The following is a 7,629-nucleotide window of genomic DNA, read 5'->3' on the forward strand; positions in this document are numbered from 1 at the left end:
TCCTAGTCCCAGAACTGGATGCTGGATTTGGTTGAGCTGTTAGTAGTAGCAGCAGAAGGAGCGGTAGTATTTACTAAGTGCTGACTGTGTGCAGAGTCATGTACTAACCCTCGGGAAAAACTCACAGGTGGGAATTAGACAGAGTTCCTGGCCCCCAAGGGGCTTCCAATCTAAAAATATGAAGAAGGAATGAAGGAGGAGGCAGTCACATAAGGAGCGATGAAACAATATAACATTAAAACCACAAAAAAGACAAGGGTACATATTACCCTCCCAACCCTATGTCTTCATCCCTCCCACTGAAAACTGGAATATTAGGAGGCTGGGGAGATAAAGGGTTTGGGAACATAATAATAATGACAATGTTGGTATTTGTTAAGCGCTTACTATGTGCAGAGCACTGTTCTAAGCGCTGGGGTAGACACAGGGGAATCAGGTTGTCCCACGTGGGGCTCACAGTCTTAATCCCCATTTTGCAGATGAGGTAACCGAGGCACCAAGAAGTTAAGTGACTTGCCCAAAGTCACACAGCTGACAAGTGGTCGAGCCGGAATTCGAACCCGTGACCTCTGACTCCAAAGCTCGTGCTCTTTCCACTGAGCCACGGAACATATATGTACCAACTCTGTTACATTTTACTCTCCAAGTGCTTAGTTGAGTGCTCTACACAAAATAGGTGCTCAATAAATACCACTGATGGAAGCCTTTGAGGAGAGGCTGCTGAGGCAGATTCAGATCATTTGCATCTCCACGGGCGTTCTTTGGTGTGGGTCTGCAATGAGGGGAATGCATGACTGTGGTTGTCTTGTTTTTGTCCGCTCTCCCCCGATTAGACTGTAAGCCCGTCATTGGGCAGGGATTGTCTCTATCTTTTGCCGAATTGTACATTCCAAGCACTTAGTACAGTGCTCTGCACATAGTAAACGCTCAATAAATACTATTGAATGAATGAATGAATGAATGAATGAATGGATGAACTTTCTGACTGCTTCTCTGGGGTGTGAATTGACATGAGGCTTAAGGGGCCGGAGAGTGGGCTGGGGATCCGATTTAGAGGGAGGAAGAAAGGGAGAAGAGAGGGGAGAGAAGAAGTGAAGGGAAGGACTGAGAGGAACTGAGGTTCTGCTCCCCAGTCAATCAATCAATCAATCAATCAATCAATCAATCATATTTACTGAATGCTTACTGTGTACAGAGCGCTGTACTAAGCACATGGAAGGCTTAGGCCAGAGGCTGTGGCTAAGAGTGAAAGTTCCCAATACCTATGTTCAGAGACATCAAACGGGAGCTTGACATGTTGCTGTAGGCTGCAAGAATTAATCATTAAATGGTGACTGAACTGTCTGGAAATCACAAAGCCAAGGCCAGCCTTATCAAAGAACCCCCACAGGAAAGGACACTGGGCCCTCTGTCCCCAGTTCCGGTGTGGGGAGAGGGTTGCTTGTGATAAAGAAATACTGGGTCCAGAAGAATCAGTCAGGATCCGCAGTGGCTGGAGGACTCCTTTAATTATTAATGTGGTCTTGGCTTAGTGCTTACTGTTTTCCAGCCACTGTACTAAGTTCTGGACTGGATACAAGCAAATCGGTTTGGACACAATCCCTGTCCTGCAGGGGCTGACTGTCTTAATCCCCATTTTACAAATGTGGTAACTGAAGCCCAGAGAAGTGAAGCGACTTGCCCAAGACCATACAGCAGAAAAGTGGCAGAGTCAGGATTAGAACCCATGACCTCCTGACTACCAGGCCCATGCTCCATCCACTACACCATTCTGCTTCCCATAAGCACCATCTAGAACGTTAAAGCAATACAATCACTCTTGGGGCGGGGGGGCAGTTCGGCGTATTTACAGGACAAATATCGATTCCAGAAATGAACAAAGTTTGGCAGTTTAAGGGTGGGCAGCATTTCTGAATGAAAGCACGACCCACATCCTCCCGCGGTCCCGGAATGCCCTCCCTCCTCACCTCCACCAAACTAATTCTCTTCCCCTCTTCAAAACCCTACTTAAAACCCACCTCCTCCAAGAGGCCTTCCCAGACTGAGCTCCTCTTCTCCCTCTACTCCCTCTACCACCCCCCCTTCACCTCTCGGCAGCTTAACCCTCTTTTCCCCCATTTCCCTCTGCTCCTCCGTCTCTCCCTTCCCATCCCCTCAGCACTGTACTCGTCTGCTCCACTGTATATGTTTTCATTACCCTATTTATTTTGTTAATGAAATGTACATCGCCTCGATTCTATTTAGTTGCCATTGTTTTTACGAGATGTTCTTCCCCTCGACTCTATTTATTGCCATCGTTCTCGTCTGTCCGTCTCCCCCGATTAGACTGTAAGTCCGTCAAACGTTTGACCGACTTAGCATAGCAGAGCATTAGCTCAGAATGGGACTCTGCTTGTCAGTGTATTGGGTGCCATCAGGGAGTCATGGCTGCCTCCTAGTGACTGAACTGACTCCACTTAATGTGCTTTTTCGCACCCACTGAGTTACCCACCTGCCTCTGGAGAACCGAAAAGCAGTGTGCTTTAGCGGATAGGACACGGGCCTGGGAGGAAGAAGGAGCTGGATTCTAATCCCACCACCACCACTCATCTGCTGTGTGACCTTGGGTAAGTCACTTCACCAGCGCTTAGAACAGTCCTTGGCACATAGTAAGTGCTTAACAAATACCATCATTCTTCTTCTTCTTCTTTTCCGGACCTCACTTCCCTTACCTGTAAAATAGGGGTTATTAATATGATTAATAATAATATAATTAATGATAAAACTTTTCCCTGACTCAACTGTTGGAGTTTACTGACATTTGAGGGTCCCCAGACTTTCACATTCCTGCAAATCGTATGCACTGAAATGACTCAGTAAATTTCTGGCACCATCCAAAGAGGTAGTCGCACCTCCAAAAGATGTGGGAATCATTTGGGCTACCGCTATCTGGACCTGTAAAGGAGGGGAGCAATAGCTGTGTTGGAGGGGCTTCCAAATCTTTCCCCTCAAATTAGGTAGAATGATGGATGGATTTTACGGGTTGAGCCTGCCTATAACAGTGCCCTGGCTAGATCACTCATTTCCCCTCGAGGACTTTTCAGTACCCAGGTTATTACCTCAAGATTAGAAGCAGTGCGGCCGAGTGGAAAGAGCATGGGCGTGGGGGGCAGAGGATCTGGATTCTAATCCTGACTCTGCCACTTGTCTGCTCTGTGACCATGGGCAAGTCACTTCGTTTCTCTGTGCCTCGGTTACTTCATCTGTAAAATGGGGATTCAGACCGTGAGCCCTATGGGTACAGGGACTGTGTCCAACCCCATTGTCTTGTATCTACCCCAGCGCTTAGAACAGTGCCTGGCACATAGTGTTTTAAGAATACCATAACTTAACAAAACAAAGAAAAAAAATTCTACAGCTCTTGGTCTCCAATACTTCAAGCAGGTCAATTTGGGGCACAGTAGGGTCTGCAATTATGATCCTTTCCAGGGGGCTGCAGAAATAGAAGCCATCTGCTGAGACGAAAGGAGAACAGGTATTGAATCCCCCTTTTCCAGTTGGGGCAACTGAGGCCCAGAGAAATCAAATGACTTGCCCCAGGTCACACAGCAGACAGACAGTGGAGCTGGGATTAGAACCCAGGTTCTTCTGATCCCTAAACCCATGCCTTATCTAGTAGGCCATAAGCTTGCGGGCAGGGAACATGTCTATCAGCTCTGTCACGCTGCTCTCTTCCAAGCGTTCAGTACAGCACACAGTAAGGGCTCAATAAATACGACTGACTGATTGTAATACAGTGCAGGGTGCATATTTGGCCTTCAGAAATGAAATTAGAATGCAGTTCTCAATTCTTAGAGCAGGCCTCTTTCCACTGGAACACTATCAGGGCTACTCTCCTGTCTCAGAGCTCAATAAACAGTAGCCCTCCTGCTTTTATTGGGCTGAAAAAAATCACTAAACTGTTCTATCTTTATTTTCAAAGCATATCATGATATTAAATAAATGAGTTGCAATGCAATTATGACCCTTTCCAGGAGGCTGCAGAAATAGAAGCCATCTGCTGACGGTAGAAGTCGATTTTCAGCGTGAGTGTAGAATCGACCTAATGTGGGTTCTTCATGCAATGTTTTGGAGTGGGCGAATTTCTTCTGAACCCTGAACTATTTCGACCTTTTGCAGTGATGCACTGGATTGTCAAAGTTCAGTGACTTTCTTGTGGACAATGCTTTCTCGGGGTGAGATGCACATAACTCATTAGCATTCGCATCACCCATTTCTAAATTAAGTTTATCTATCTAGAACAACAGCTTCTGTAGTTGTCTGCTCACAGTTTTTTTTTTCCCCAGGCCTGAAAATCTGACACAAATTGTAGGCAGTGCATCCTCCAAGATCTGTTCAGAACTGATGGATTAAACTTCAGTCCAGGTAAGGAGGACAGGAAGAGGGATTTTAGTGAAGGGCTTGCTGGTCAGGGCTGGGAGGGCATATGTATGGGATGTAATTCATTTATTTATAATACTACTAATAATAATGATTGTGGTATTTGTAAAGCGTTTGCTATGTGCCAAGCACTAAGTGCTGGGGTAGATACAAGGTAATCAGGTTGTCACATGTGGGGCTCACAGTCTTAATCTCCATTTTACAGATGAGGTAACTAAGGCACAGAGGACTTAAGTGACTTGCCCAAAGTCACAGAGCTGACAAGTGGCGGAGCCGGGATTAGAACCCATGACCTCTGACTCCCAAGCCCGTGCTCTTGCCATTAAGCCACGCTGTTTCTCTAATTTATATTAATGTCTGTCCTGCACTCTAGATTGCAAACTCACTGTGGGCAGGGAATGGGTCTGTTCATTCATTCATTCAATCATATATACTGACCGCTCTGTGCAGAGCACTGTACTAAGCCTTTGGGAAGTACAATTCAGCAACAAATAAAGACATGCCCTGCCCACAAAGGGCTCACAGTTTATTGCTACACTGTACTCTTCCATGTGCTTAATACAGAGCTCTGCACACAGTAAGTGCTCAGTAAGCACTCGGAAGCAGCGTGGCTCAGTGTAAAGAGCCTGGGCTTCGGAGTCAGAGGTCATGAGTTCAACTCCCATCTCTGCCACTTGTCAGCTGTGTGACTGTGGGCAAGTCACTTAACTTCTCTGTGCCTCAGTTACCTCATCTGTAAAATGGGGATTAACTGTGAGCCTCACGTGGGACGACCTGATTACCCTGTATCTCCCCCAGTGCTTAGAACAGTGCTCTGCACATAGTAAGCACTTAACAAACACCAACATTATTAAATACGATTATATGAATGAATGTCTGTACCCTTTAAGTATTTGAGATTCACCCCACCTTCAGCCCCACAGCACTGTATTGCATATCTGTAATTTATTTATATTAACATCCCCCTCTAGATTGTAAGCTCCTTGAGGGCAGGGATTCTATCAACCCCATTACATTCGACTCTCCCAGATGTTTATTACGGTGCTAATAAATACCAGCGATTGATTAATCCCCAGGGTGGTTGTGTTATGGAGTAGGAGTTGGAGTAAAAATAATATCTATCAGGCACCCACTGGGCACAGGGTACTGTACTAAGCACCAGAGAAATACAAAACAACCTGGAGCATATTTATAATTACATTCCAGTTCTCAGCACAATGCTTAGCACATAAATACTTGCTAAATACCATGACTGCTAGTACAAAGTACCTTCATTTGTTTCAATATTTCAAAATGTTTTTCTGACTACAGAGCTCATAAAAAAATGATATTCTCCAAATCCCTAAACACCCCCTGCTCTCCATTCAAGTCAGAGTAAGTATAAGAAAAAAACTTGGTTTGTAGAAACATTCAGATAAATGAATAGTAGAGTATCTGCCCTAGAGAACGTCTTTTTACATCATATAAACGATCTCACTATATTAAAAGTTAACTAAAGTGACCAGAAAATGCCAAGTGACTTGTATAAAATTCAAGAGTATTAAAGTGGATCACAATTCAAATAATCAAAATATCAAAATTTGTTACAGGTAGATTTATTACTCAGATCCATTTCACAACCAAGAGAGGCAAAATGTGCTTTTCCCAAAGTATCCTTATAAAGGGTAGATTATCCGAGGGAACGGTAAATGAACTCAGTAACCAATTCTGTTCAATTGTGAATGAAGTTATGGATTAGTCATATCCTACTTCAGGACCATTCTTTTCTGGACATTTCCTATGGAACTTACTAGCTAAAAATTCTATACGCTTTCCATTTTTAAAACTTTAAAATATCATCGGCTCCTTGTGGGCAGGGAATGTGTCTACCAACTCTGTTATATTGTATTCTCCCAAGCATTTAGTACAGTGTTGTGTACCTGGTAAGTGCTCAATAAATAATATTGATTGATTTGGGGCAAATATATAGGGATTAGTTGATTTATAGCTCCCCGAGGGCAGGAACTGTGTCTTTTGTTTTTCTTGTATGAAGCTCCCAGTTCTGTTGGTGATGAAAATGCCATAGACCAGGGAATTGGTTTTTATACTCTGTGATGTAATGCTCCACTCTCAGAGATTCTGGATTTAAATATCCAGTTATGTGTAGCCCATGATTAGTAATAACTGTGACATTCATTACACGCTTACTACATGCTAAGTGCTGGGGGTAGATACAAGTTAACCAGCTCACGCACCATCCCATTCCCACATGGAGCTCATAGCCTAAAAGGGAGGGTGACCAGGTATTGAATTCCTATTTTATAGATGAGGAAATTGAGGCCTAGAGAAGTTACGTGACTTCCCCAAGGTCACATATCAGGCAAGTGGTAGACCCAGGACTAGAATCTCGGACTTCCAGGCCTGTGTTTTTCTACTAGGCATTGTGAATAAATATTTACAATACACAGATTAATAGATATAGAAGGGCTAAGGGGGGTTAAGTCTACATGAATTGAAGTGGTAGGGCTTAATTCAAGGAGCAATCGGGAAGAATATATTTTTTTTGACCACCTCTCTAGCAAGAATTACAAACATAGGGGGAGGAGGATTTTAGTAAGTTTAGTAACTGATTATTTGCCCTATCAATTTCTATTATTCTATATCTTTCAAGTCTCCCTCCGCTGGGGGACTGGATGTCCGGGACTCAGATTTTCACCAGGGGCTCCAGTGCCAGCTACGTCATCCCCAGAATTCTCATTAGCCATCTCATTATTGCAGATTTTTGGCATATTCCTTGCCAGAACCCAGATTTCTGACAACGAGGCTGTGAAAGCGGCACCACTTCTGAAGGTGAAAAGCAGATCCCAGCTGTGAAAGCTAATCCGTTTCACCGTCGTGAACGTGACATCACTTTACTGGCACTGCCTTGCAGTCCCGGGCATGGAGAGTGAATCTCTGTGATGGCAAAGGAGATCTGCCGAACTGTCTGACACACACACAAACACGCAGGCGTGCCTGCATAAAAACCCTTACGTGTGTGTATGTGACCCTTAATGATGATGTATTCCAGCAACTGCCCCATCTTCCCTGGAGCCTCAGCTGTGTAGACCTAGGGAGTTTCCCGGAGCCATTTTAGATACTTTGGTTAGGAGGAGCTGCATGAGGCAAGTTGCTTTCGGGTGGAATGACGCTAAACCATTTTGAGTATGTTAACTCTAGGGGCAGAGGCTC

The sequence above is a fragment of the Ornithorhynchus anatinus genome, chromosome 3 (assembly GCF_004115215.2).
Source record: "Ornithorhynchus anatinus isolate Pmale09 chromosome 3, mOrnAna1.pri.v4, whole genome shotgun sequence".
Taxonomy (NCBI): Eukaryota; Metazoa; Chordata; class Mammalia; order Monotremata; family Ornithorhynchidae; genus Ornithorhynchus; species Ornithorhynchus anatinus.